At 36.3% G+C, this 13,310-nt stretch overlaps 1 long non-coding RNA gene across 1 annotated transcript in view; it reads left to right on the plus strand.

Moving 5' to 3' along the window:
* Positions 1-3,820: 3,820 nt before the first annotated feature.
* The window catches only part of LOC112450462, a 177,434-nt gene continuing 167,944 nt past the window's right edge, over positions 3,821-13,310 (plus strand). Inside the window, exons 1-2 of the long non-coding RNA XR_003039100.2 lie at positions 3,821-3,923; positions 5,218-5,349. This is a non-coding gene — a long non-coding RNA (uncharacterized LOC112450462). The remainder of the gene's footprint in view (positions 3,924-5,217; positions 5,350-13,310) is intronic.

Genomic DNA, 13,310 nt, shown 5'->3' on the forward strand with positions numbered 1-13,310 from the left:
AGTTGGGGGGGAAAAAAGAAAAAGAGAAGGGGGACACAAAGACAGGAGGACAGGCATGCCCACATGCATTATGATGACTCAGGCTGCTGCCCCGTCATTCCTTGTGCCATGACATTATGGAGACATGATGCAGTCTCTCCCTGTCCCTCTCTCTCTCTCTCTCACACAAACACACACACACACCCCAACACACACACACACACTCAGTCAGTGTGGAGGTTGCTGCTGTTGTCAGCTCGACATGGCTCTGCCTATCAGTGCTGACAAGGACATCCATCCTCTGTCCTGGGGAGACCACAGCAGGACCAGTGCAGACACACCCGACTTAGACACATGTAACGCTGCACTGACAAGAAAACACTCATTGTCATTTCAAAATAAAGGTGCATAAAAATACAAGCTGCCACCTGTTGTCTCCCACAAACTTCCCCCTCACACACACTGAGCTTTCATCGCTGTCCAACAGAACCTGCAGCATCACCAGTCTGAGCAGACTCGAGTGTTTACTACTTTCTCTTTCGGCTGCTTACTTTAGGGGATCATCTGCCTACACCTCATCCTATGCCAGGATCCTCCTCTGTCACATCGACCTGTGGTCTTCCTCTTTTCCTCCTCCCGGCTTCATATTCAACATCCTTTGTCCCATATATCCACTGCCCCTCCTCTGCACATGTCCAAGCTGTCTCAGCCTTCTCCAAACTTCTCCGCCCGAGCTGTCCTTATGTATTCATTTCTAATCCTGTCCATTTTGGTCACTTTCAGCGACTGTTTACGAGATGAGGAAGAAAAAAAAAAAGGATCTGGGCAAGACACAACAAAACAAAAATTTCAAGGTTGTTAAAAAAATAATTTCAGGTAATGCAATGAACAGAAAGCACATCATAAACTGACAAAATGTAAACCTTGACAGGAAAAAAACAAAAAACAACTAATTGACACAAGTCAATTAGTCAATACAAAATGGCAATAAAGTTTTAAAGTTGTATATATATATATATATATATATATATATATATATATATATAGAGAGAGAGAGAGAGAGAGAGAGAGAGTCAGGCAGAGAAAAGTCTGCAAGTGTTACAGAAGATGGCAGTGATGGAGTCTGTATCTGATGGTGTCGACTGCTGGTCCAGGGAAGCCTGATTGACTGACTGTCTATAGTAGCAGGACATACTTTGAGTGCTAACACATCTTGCATAATGTTTTTTTTAAAGGTTTGATCAAAATGGCAATAACTCTGTCATTTCAGAACATAGGATGATCTTAGTCTAAAACTCTGGCATGAAGAGCAACGGGCGATACCACGTTTTTATGTAATGTTTTCAGTTTTGTTTTGTTACATTTTTTAGTTTTTGTTTTGCTGATTTTGTTATATAGCTCTAAGTAAAACTTAATAAAACACAAACAAAATCTGGTATTTTGTCGAATTTAGCATTTTCTTATTTACTGCCAGCTTTTTTTGGTTTTGGGTTTGTGAGAGTTTTTGTGGACCCCTCTGAGTTTCTTTAGCTCGGTGAAGTTTGTGACTGAACTCTGGTCACGCCTTCTGATAGCATTAATACAAATGCACAGATACACAAGCAGAACTATTAAGGACACTTAAAATACCCTCGCCTAACTTACAGAATCATGACTGACAGGCAGAGAAGAGGCTGCAAGTGTTACAGAAGACGGCAGTGATGGAGTCGGTGTCTAATGGTGTCGACTGCTGGTCCAGGGGAGCCTGATTGACTGACTGTCTGACTGAGATAATGAGATAATGCGAGCAAATGAACAAGACGACAAACTGGAGGAGCCAAGTGAAAGAAATGCAAGGAGACAGATGAGTGCATGTTACATAAACTTGGATCAGATAAAACACAATAAACTGCAGTGACAGGCAACATGCAAATACTGAATATCTTATCAGAATAACATGGATCCTAATATGTATTTGTGATATTGTGTCACAAACAATGGTTTTGACACTTGGTTTTACTTCCTCTGACCATGTAATCCTTGGATCAACCTCAAACTCTCACACACAAAGTGGAGGACTAGACCATACCTAATCACTGAAAAATCTTTGGGCTTTGGCAAAAGACTTGACACTGGAAGTATTACAGAAATAAATCCAGGAGGATTTTATCAGGACAGAGAGGGATTTGCAGTACAACTCCATAAACTTTCAGTTGCACAACAACAACAAGCCCGCAAAAGACTGCCCTGCAGAAGAAATTGGCTCATGAAACACTACTTTGGTTCAACTGAGGATTTCAGCAACTCAACAGCAGACAAGGGACAGATTGTCGTGTTATAAACTTTAAATAAGGACTTTTTGTCTAGAAAGGAGGTTAAACAAACCGAGTTTATTCATCAACTGATTTAATTTAACTCCAAGATAAACTCTTAGTTTTTGATTCGAGAAAAGCTGATTACAATGAGGTTAATCAACTACTGTCCACATGTGCAGTAAAACGCCATCATCAGTGGCAACCAAATAAATACATAAATAAATAAATAAGGTTTAGGCTGTTTCTTGATACTAGATACATTAAGTACGTACTTGACATTTCTAGATGCTTAATTTCCTTTTTTTTCCAATTAAATGAAGAGTCAGTTAATAATAAAAAGAAGTGCTGTTTTTTTTAAAAAGTCATTTGTCAAAATGACAGTTTAAAAAAAAACAAAAACCCAAATGTTCACAAAGACATGTCTGCAAAACAAGATTCTCAGAACCATCAACTGATTTTGCTGTCAATCATTTTGATTACAGAAATGGTTTAAAAAGCCCAAAACAAACACAAAAAGGTAAAAAGTCTCTTCATTGGATTTCTGTAAAAAAGGAGAAGTTGCTGTAATCTGTAGATGTATTAATTTAGAATTGTAACGTGGCTACTTTCAGATGGTTTTCTGTTTATAAATTATTTTCTGCTTCAGAATGATGTTCAGATGACAGGATTGATTCTAGCACAGTTTATCCTTTAAATGAAACTTTGATTTAAGAGCTTGTGTCAAGAATTCTACATTTTACTTCCCTATCTATTTTTAAAAATAAAATAACTGCTAAATAACTACTCATCTCGCTCAGGATTATTATATTATCACCATGAGTTAGAAATATAAAGCTTATGCTAAATCATACAGTACAGAAATCCAGTAAAGGAGTCACACAGGCAGTATCTTTAAAACGATTAAAAAACAGAAAACGGAAATGATGGATTTGTTCTGCAGAATCAGGGAAGTAATGTGGGGTGGATTTTTACAGGTGAAAAATGTTAATTGTTAGATTTATTTAAAAAAAAGTAGACCAATTTGTTTTTATTTTTGCAGTCATTGTGGGGAAGTATTATTCAGCGGAATAACTTTTGCAAAATACAAATGAAATGCCTGTTTTATTGTTTTTCAGACTAATTTAATCTCTGCCTTTTATGCCTTAACTACAAATGTCATAGATATCCCTAGATGTGATAGCTGTTAATTTTGATGAGAAAATACTTTGCCCATGAAAAGAAATGAAACACTTCATTTTTTAACACAACTGATTGTTCTAAAGCATGAGGTAACATGTTGGCTGGTGCAGGAAGAATGGGTGGTTAGTTGCTGCTGGTTCTGCCAGCTGATTCTACAGCCAGCAGCTGTGGCACATTTCATGGATCATCATCTAGAGCCAACTATTTCATTGAAAAAATGGCATTTCTACTGTTTTAAAAACATCTGAACACTGTGTTGTTAAAACCCAAGAGGTGCTATTTGGTATTACAAAATTGTAGCCGAAGCGTTCCAAAAGCTGCCAGTGGGGGCGCTGTCTCGTACAACTGAAAGGAGGAGAAGAAGAACGCTAATCGTTAGGTAAATGTGAAACACCTGTGATAAACACCACTCAGTCTAAACGGGAAACCTGCCAAATGTTTACCTCACAGCGTTACATAAAGACATCACTGGTAGGAAATAAATACTGAATATTTTTTACCGAAGTATATATTAAACACCAGTATGTTTTTAAATAATGTAAGTTAGGTTTCAAGCGTGTTTGTTTTAAACAGATTTAGAGCATGAAACACTGTAGTAGTGCCATTTCTTTCATCTTTGTTTTAGTTGTTTTTTTTCCTCAAGCTTATTAACCCAAAGTTGTTCTATGGTGTGAAATGTTTTCACATAAAATAAAAAGAGGCCAACATAAAAACAAAACAAAACTATAAAAAAACCTACATTAGACAGTTTGGATATAACCGATTAAAGTGCATTTCTGGTAACATTTGGGATACAAATATAATACACAATACAAATATAATTTTTTAGTTTTATTTGTATTTTCTTGCTTATTTGTAGAAACAATTACATAAAATCCTAACGTCAACCAGCAAACCTCACATATCAGGAGAATGCCTGAGGCTTCATTAAAGGCCTAACATTCCTTTAGGAAACATATATCACCCAGTGCCTTTCAAGCTGGAGTTTTAGACTAAGTCTATGTTATGTTGAAAAATAACAGAGTTGCATTTGTTTTGGTCCATATTGTGAGCAATCATATGGGATGTCATGGTCAGAGTGTGTGTTTTGGATGACTTCAGCAGTTCATGAAATGTTTTGCTAACAGACAAACTGAGTTCAGTCCAACAGTAAATGCAAAGGTTTTTAACAAAGATCTTGCACAATGTGAATGACTCTCAGCTAATACCACAACAAATTTTAGCACAATATCTGTAAAATTGATTGAATTACAGCTATTTTTGTATTTTCTAATGGTGGTTGGCTGTGGTGGCCATCTTGAATTGGGTTGGCTTCATCTCTTAATTAGTTGTAGACTTATATCCAATGATTATTTCCTGAAAGTTTCATTATAATCTATTCACTGATTTGTGAGATATTTTGCCAACAGACTGAATTGACTATAACACATTGTGTACAGTTTCTTAGTGCTCAGTTTATACTGCCACACCAAATTTTAGGTCAGAATTTACCAAACTGATTTAGGTCAGAATTTACCAAACTGATTTAGTTGTAGTTATTTTTGTGTTTTTAATGTCAGCTTGCAGTGGCAGCCATCTTGAGTAGTGCTGACTCCACTGGTCCATGAGATATTTTGCTAACGCTACAAATGCACACAAGCAACAAGACTGTCTTTTTGCCTTCAGTGACAGGTGATTAAAATGTATTGCTGCTTTGGACTCAACCCCCAGTTTCTGTTCTCAGAATCCCTGCAGTCAGACAACTCTGTACCTTGTTCCCCACCAGGTGACCCGTCTCCCCCCACCTCTGACTCATACCCTCCACCCTTGATGACCTGCTGTGAGGCTTCAACTTGGCTTGAAAGAAGGAGCAAGGTTTTCCATGCAGTTTATCCTTCAGTACCTCAACCTCTACAAGGTGCAGTAGTTCTACTCTTTAATCTCAATCTCACACTTTTATTACCGCTCTCTTTCAATGAGGTCTTTAAACTTTAGACCCCAAATTTTCCATTTATTGTACTAGAAATGAACCAACTTGAATTGTGTGTTTTAGGTAATTGCTGTTTTTTCAGTTTTTATGAGAAGTTTTCTAAATTCCTTGTTGTAAAATTACTGTAATTTCACCCTTGGTATTATTTTCAAAGTAAACCTTAGTGAACACTGCAGAAAGATGCTTTGTTACCTATCTCAGGTGACTTAATGTGCTTACAGCTACAGTAAGGTGGTGAAATGGGAGAAACGTAGGTTCCTGGTGGTTGTTTTAGCTTAAATTTATGCACGGGACGAAGATAAATCTAAGGCTCTTTTTTTATCTTAGGTAAGATTATAATTAAATACATATATATATATATATATATTTATATATATATATATATATATATATATATTCAATTATAATCTATAATCTTATAATCTTATAATATATGATTTAATACAATTTTTGTGGAATTTAACTGCAGTAAATGTAGTTTAAGAACATTTTTAAATAGTCAAGCTGATCTGCTGCTAGCGTGCACATAGGAATCCAGGGGTATTTGGGAAATTATGGAAAAACAAATATTCAGTGTTTTTATGTGAACATCATTTAAATTTACATTTTGGATTTATGGTTAAAGAAATACCTAAGTAATATTATAAATATATTTACGTCAAATTTTAAATTTTATGTAAAATTGACTCTTTTTAAACAAAATTTTGTATCAGTTTACACTTTTTTCCTTCTCCTACTGAGTTTTATTATTCAGATTTTTTTTATTATGCAACATGTCAAGTCAGAGCTTGGAATTGAAACAACAAAAGATGTTTTTATTTAATTTTTTTTTACAGTTTTCTAACTTTTTTTTAAATGTTATTCTTTAAATTGCATGGAAAGTATGAATAGCTAAGGGCTACTTTCACAAACAGAGGCCTTGAGATGCTCAAAAATCCCAACAAAGGTTTCAGTCTAGGCATAATGAAGTTTCTATTTAAATGTAAACCGTTTTAAGAACAGCCAGTGTAGCACATGTTATTACAGTAATCTTTTAAAGTATGACAACATTCAGCCTCTTGGTCACTTTGAAAGCCCATCGTGAATTTACTTGTTTGTGTTTATCAGAAAAATCTCTGCATCTGGAAAATAGTTTTGCCTTTTTTCTTCTGCTAGTCAGAATCCCCCATGCATTTGGAGCCTCACTTTAAACCACATAGTGCTGGAATCTACAGCATTTTTCAAGGAGTCCATTCACAATAACTTGAGGTTTACACTTGAAATTTCTACTAGATTTGTTCTGAGTTCTAAGTGGGGAAAAACACCCCTGAAAATGAGCAAGAAGGTATTTTAATGCAATTTTAAAATCTTGTACATGTTTTTTTTTATTTTTTCCCTGAATTGAAAAACTGATGAATCCTTAAAGGGAATGCACATTGCTCACTGCCTTTCATACCAGAGTTTTAAACTAAAATAATTTTTTGTTACGAAATTAAGTTGTAGCTATTTTGGCTGAACTTTAAAAACAACATTATGCTCAGTTTTACAAGATGGTTTGCTCAGAGTATGTGTTCTAAATGACTCAGCTACATCTAATTTTAGCTCAGTATTGGTGAAATTGACTGAATTATATCAGTTTTGTGTTGGCTAATGTCGAGTAGTTGTGGCGGCTGTATTAAATTAGATTGACATCAAAAGGTAATCATTAGTAGACAAGGGTCCAGCTGTTATTTCCTGAAAGTTTTAATAAACTTTGTCCAGTGGTTAATTAAATATTTTGCTAAGGTTAACTCTAATATTTATGGTAAAGTTTTAAGTAAAGGTCTTATGCAATGAGTAACACTTGGTGTTTGTGAATGACTCTCAGCTACTACCGGACCAAATTTTAGGTCAGTGTCTGTAAAACTGGCTGAATTATAGCATTTTTGTACTTTTTGAGGTCAGTAGGCTGAGGCAGCCATGTTGAATCAAGGTGACTCCAAAAGTTAATTAGTTGTAGATGTACATGCAGTGATAACTTTCTGTGGTTCATGAGATAATTTGCTAACAAATGCACTTTTGTGTATTGGCTCACTTATAAACCCGCTCCAGTGCTAGTTTATACCTTTCATACAGTAAGCAGATGGGTGAATAAACATCATAGTCTGAGAAAATCTCCAGCAGGAGTTCAGCAGAATGTAAATCCACAAGCTGAAAAGTGCCGACACAGACAGTCTGCGATGGGGATGGGGTGGGGTCAGCACTAACCTCTTCCTGAGATGCAGTTTTAGCTCTTAGAAATGTTCCTGTACTCGTGCACCTGCGTTTCACATGAAATGGAGCGAATGCTTCTGTGCGTGCAGGTAGCAATTTATCTTAGCGAGGACAAGCTGTGTAATGTGTTTATGCACAGGAGCTGCAGATCCAGCTGAGACCGGGATCCAGAGCAGATGTGATGAGGCTTATTCACGGCCGGTTATTCCCCCCAGTAAGAAGCTGCTTTCTGGGATGTGTAAACTGTGTGTGTGTGTGTGTATATACAGTCACGTTCTGGGTCCATGACTTTTTTGCAGGGACCAGTGGGAGTGTTAAGAAAGATGATAAAATTGAAATTTTAAAGCAACTAACTAAGGCAGGAGAGCTGCTGCTGGAGGAAAAGTTATGCTTATGTGCAGAACACAAGGAAAACGCAAATATAGGTAGAATAGCAACAAAAAGGAGCTGAGAGGCTAGAAATATCCTTTGCTCTTTATTTTAGGTAACATATCATTAATCACACTTGCCTGCAATAAAAGTTCCAAGCTCAGATAATGGGCAGAATAGTAGGAAAGCGCTCATTATGGGAGAGAAAAGGAGAAACTAGTTTATCTTTCCATTTGATTGTGTATTTGTGCTTGGAAGGTATTGCCGTACAATCTGCCTGGCTGTGTTCATCGTGTCGCCCTTCAACAAACAGTTTCTGCTGACACAGGATGACAAGTTAGCTGATTTTTACCCAGCACTAACAGGAGTGGATCAGTCTTCCCATCTATGTCTCCAGCAGAAGAGACATTAATCTTGATGCATTAAAATGTTAATTATTTTGCACATGTCTGTTTGTGTGTCTGTCTGTTACCAACGTATCACATGAAGCACTGGACAAATTTAAATAGAACTTGTGGACAGTAATCTTTGAATGTACATCTGCAAGTGATTATATTTTGTAATCAACTTGGTTTTACAGATATTGATCTAAAATTTGGTGTGGTAGTAGCTGACACTGGTTCCCAGTACATATTCTGAGGGCTATTAATATGCACAAGATCTTTGTTTAAACTTTTCCGTCAACTATTTAGAGTCAACTCTCTGTTAGCAAAGTATCTTATAAACCACTAGATGGAATTTAATGAAGCTTTGAGGAAATAATTATTGGTCTACATTTACAGCTGATCAACTTTTGGAGCAGGTCAAGATGGCCAGCACAGCCAACTGATCTTAAAAAACACAAAAAGGCTATAATTGAGTCACTTTTACACCTTTTGTGCTAAAATTGGGCGTGGTTGTATTTTTAGTCATTCACAAAAGGTTCTCCCAAATGCTACTCATTTAACAAGATCTTGGTTTAGACTTTTTTGGATCATCTAATAATTGTCTGTTGTCAAAATATTTCAGAAACCACTCGTTAGGTTTTGGTTAATTTTTTGAAAAGTAATCTTTGAATGTACATGTAATCCAGGTGTAAAAACCTGCATTCCCTTGCGTCTGACGGCTCTCTGGTTGCCATGTCGTGTCGTCATGTGGCGACTCTCTTAAGCTTGTATCTTAAGATAATATGAGAAAGTCTTTTTAAACTGTTAAATTTTGATTTAAGATTTGAATGGTCATTTGACTGTTATGTTTCTTTACTGCTTAATATATGGTACCAACAAAAAAAAAAGAAAAAAGGAAATAAATGAATTGTTGGTGTTCAGCCTCTTACTCCGGTCCTGGAGTCAACCTCTGAGAATCTTGTGAGTCTAGCCTAAGATAAGGTACTTTGAGTAATGCACAAGTAACATACATCTACAACTGATTAACATTTGGAGTAAACTAAATTAAACTGAGCACCACAGCTAATTGAAATGAGCCAACGCAAGAATGGTTCCAACCTAGTCAGTTTTAAAGATATTGTGCTAAAATCTGTTGTGGTAGGAGCTGATTGCCATACGAACACATATTTTAAGACTGACGTTTTGTGATATGGCACATATTATTCCTATGGTTTGACCAAAATGACTCTGGTGTGAAAGGTGGCAGGCGATGTGCATTTCTTCAAGGACTGCTATAGGACTCTGTTTTGCGTTAGTGTTTATTTATAAAAGATAAATGGGTGTAGAAACATTTTATAACTTTTTAACAGCTTAAAGACAAATGCCAACTCTTTGACTGTCATTTCTTGTTACACGCATTTGGAGATGAGCAGCAATCTGGAAGCAGTGGCATTTTTATCCCATTTCTATGGCGGTTTTTGTTCGTTGCAGTTATGTGAACCACTGCTACATCTTATCATAATTATGTATTCAACACAATTTGATAAGATGTCGAGCAAAACATCGGCACCCTTTTTGGACTGAACAAAACACAGCATGGGACAATTCAGGCTGCAGTGTGGTGTGATGTCAACAGGACCTCTAGGGTTTTTTGTTTTTTTTTCTCAGTCGGCACTGAGTGACTCCTCACACATTTTCAAAACAAATTAAACAGGTTCTCAAATGTTCCTCCCTCCAAAAGCCAATTTGCATTTTTCTGGAAACAGAAACCTCTAAATTTATCTGAACAACAGTAGTAGCCTGTTGCTTGACTCCTGCAGGGATCCTGTGTGAATGCCACATTGAGTGTGCTCTACCTACAATGAAATATCTCAGTAATTATTCACTTGGCAGCAGCTTTAGTGCTGCAGAGTGAATAGACCCTCATTAACCTCCTTTGGACTGCATAAAAGTGCAAATGTAAGAGTGCTGCCATGGCCCTTTACTATATCAATTACAAAAGAATGGCTTCTGAAAAATGTATTAGTGCTCGTCATTTTTCTATTTGGACGCTGGTCAACTGTTTGGCTCACTAATTTGAATAACAAACTGTGAGGCAGATCATTACTTGATTAAACTGTTTACATTTGGAAATGGAAAAAAAAAACATGTAAAGGAAGGCAGAGACGATAAGAAGAACATGACAGAAGAATCATCTCATGCCCTCCACGAGGTGGATGGCGTCAGAGTTTCTGTGGAGGGAGAGATTTGTAAAACATGAACATTACAACAATGGTTGGAGCATAATCTGTCCAATCCCATTACAGGCTGGAACCATCCTCAGAGAGAGACGCACACGCTGAGATAAGAGAAAAATCTGTCCCTGTGTTTGAGAAGGGAAAAAAAGAAGAAAAAGAGTTGTGTGGGAGAGAAAAGACAGCAGAACGCAGACATGAGGAACAGGCTAACAGATTTACAAAAGTGATTTTTGTTTGTTTTGTGCACATGCAGAGAAACATGACTAAGTGTCATCAGCAGCAACTGAAAATACTGCAAATACCCAATGCATTAGGATGTGAAAAAACAAATCTATCAACAAATACTTAAAGCACAAAAAATCTGCTCCTAAATGAAGTAAAATTTAAAGCTTTAAAATTCCTTGAAGGAATGCATATTAGTTAGTTTTAGGCTAAGATTATCTTATGTTAAGAATTGATGGAGTTAGCTCTTTTGGTCAAATCTTTGAGAGAACATAATGTGCAATCGCATGCAATATTGTGATATCTTGCATGCTCTGTTAGCACTTGGAGTCAGTGTGGTGAATGACTCTCAGTTACTACCACACCAAACTTCAACTCAGTGTCTGTTAAAGGGACTGAGTTGTAGTCATTTTTGTGTTGGCTGAGGTCACTCAGCTGTGGTGGCAATATTGAACAGGGTAGACCACACAAGATAATCAGTTGTAGGTGATTGATTACTTTCTGAAAGTTTCATTAAAATTATTCAGTGGTTCATGAGACATTTTGCTAATGGTACAGACATAAGCACACACAGGCAACAACATTATCGCCTCTTTCATTTGATGATGGTGATAACAAACAGCACATAATTCAGTTTATTGTCCAGATATGTGACCAGCAATTATCAGATTTCCTAAGGCTAGTTTTTTAAAAGCATGCTAATATCCAGCATCTATCTTGCTTGTCAACGTAGTTTGGGTTTCAGGAAAGGGATTTTAAAGAGACAAAGTAAAACCATATACCATTTATACAGGCAGTGGCAAAGGAATGCTGCAGGAATGTACATAACAGGTGACAGGTTGAGGATTTGTCAGAGGACATTAACAGGCCCCATTTACAGAGGGCTAAAGGGCTAAAATTATGCCCAACAAACCTAATATGGTGCAGTAGAAAACCCTGAATGTTGAGCTTACTGCTGGGTGGTAAGCAGGCTTGGCTGTTTCAGTTCATTTGAAATTTCTGGAATAATTTCTCAGCAACAACAACAACAAAATAAACATGTTTAGTGCTAAGGCGTGTGCCTTTTCTCATCTTTGAACCAAACTGCATTAGGATATCCTGACTTTATTATTTTTATAATGATGTTTTTAAATTATATATTTTATACAGCCCGATGCTAAAATGTAAGGAGGCCAATAATGCATTGTTTTTGCCTGTGTGTGTGTGTATGTGTGTGTGCTCGTCTTTTACACAAATGTCTCATAAAACACTAACAGAGTTTCATAAAACTCTCAATATGTAATTTTTGGCTGTACATCTACAACTGATAAACATTTGGTATCAACCTGATTTAAGATGGCTCCCACAGCTACTTGACGTTAAAAACTAAAAAATGTCTATAACTCTACCAATTTAACAGATATTGAACTAAAATTTGGTGTGGTAGTTGCTGACAGTCATCCACAGTAGTTATTTTGAGTGGTAGCTGATGGTCAAGATTAAAAATTTGCCATTAACTGTTTGAGGTCTACCTTTCTGTTAGCAAAATATCTCATGAACTAGTGGATGGATTTTTTTTAAATAAACTTTAGGGAAATGATGATTGTATGGATCTCTCAAACTGATTAACTCTTGGAACCAACCCAATTCAAAATGGCCACCACAGCCATTGCTCAAAACTTGAGGATTAACTGTCAATCCTGTTTGTCTGTTAACAAAATATTTCATCAACCACTAGACAAATTGAAATGAAACTCTGGAAAAATGATTGCTTATACATCTTCAGCTGATATACTATTGGAGTCAGTCCATTTCAAGATGGTCACCACAGGTCACTGTTGTTTGTACACACATAAATGGCTTTAGTTCTGTCAGTTTCTCAGATATTGAGCTAAAATGTGATGATGTAGTAGTAGCTGAGAGTCATTCACAACACATACTCTGAGTGTGATATTGCATGACATTGAACGGTATTTTCAAGGTTTGTACAAAATAACTTAAACTCAAGACAAGTTATTATAATACTGCCCGTTTGGTTCATTTATAAAAGGTGCATTGTTCTTTTGGCAATAAAATGGATTTTTTTTTTACTTTAGATATCCTAAAATATAATCACGGCTTATTAAAAAAACATATCAAGAGCTCTTTAGGTTAATCAATATTACTCACAAAATGAATATTCAATATTTCCAACTGTTTTTTTGTATCTAATGAATCCAAGGAATTGGCAAGATAACTTCATTCTTATTTAATGTGTAAAAAGTTTTGCCAGTGTCTCTATGAGAATGTCCACGCCAGTGCAGCCTCACAGCAAAGTTGCACAAACAAACAGAAATCTGCTCAGTGAAATTAGCTCACATGCTGTGGCTTAAAGTAATGATAGCAAGGAAAATGGTTTAGGCAGGGCTGTCTCAACAATCAAAAACAACCCTGATTATCTGTTCCTTGCATTATTTTACAGCACCTTTATAAATTAAGATTATAA

Source organism: Kryptolebias marmoratus, linkage group LG18 (genome assembly GCF_001649575.2).
Source record: "Kryptolebias marmoratus isolate JLee-2015 linkage group LG18, ASM164957v2, whole genome shotgun sequence".
NCBI classification, from domain to species: Eukaryota; Metazoa; Chordata; class Actinopteri; order Cyprinodontiformes; family Rivulidae; genus Kryptolebias; species Kryptolebias marmoratus.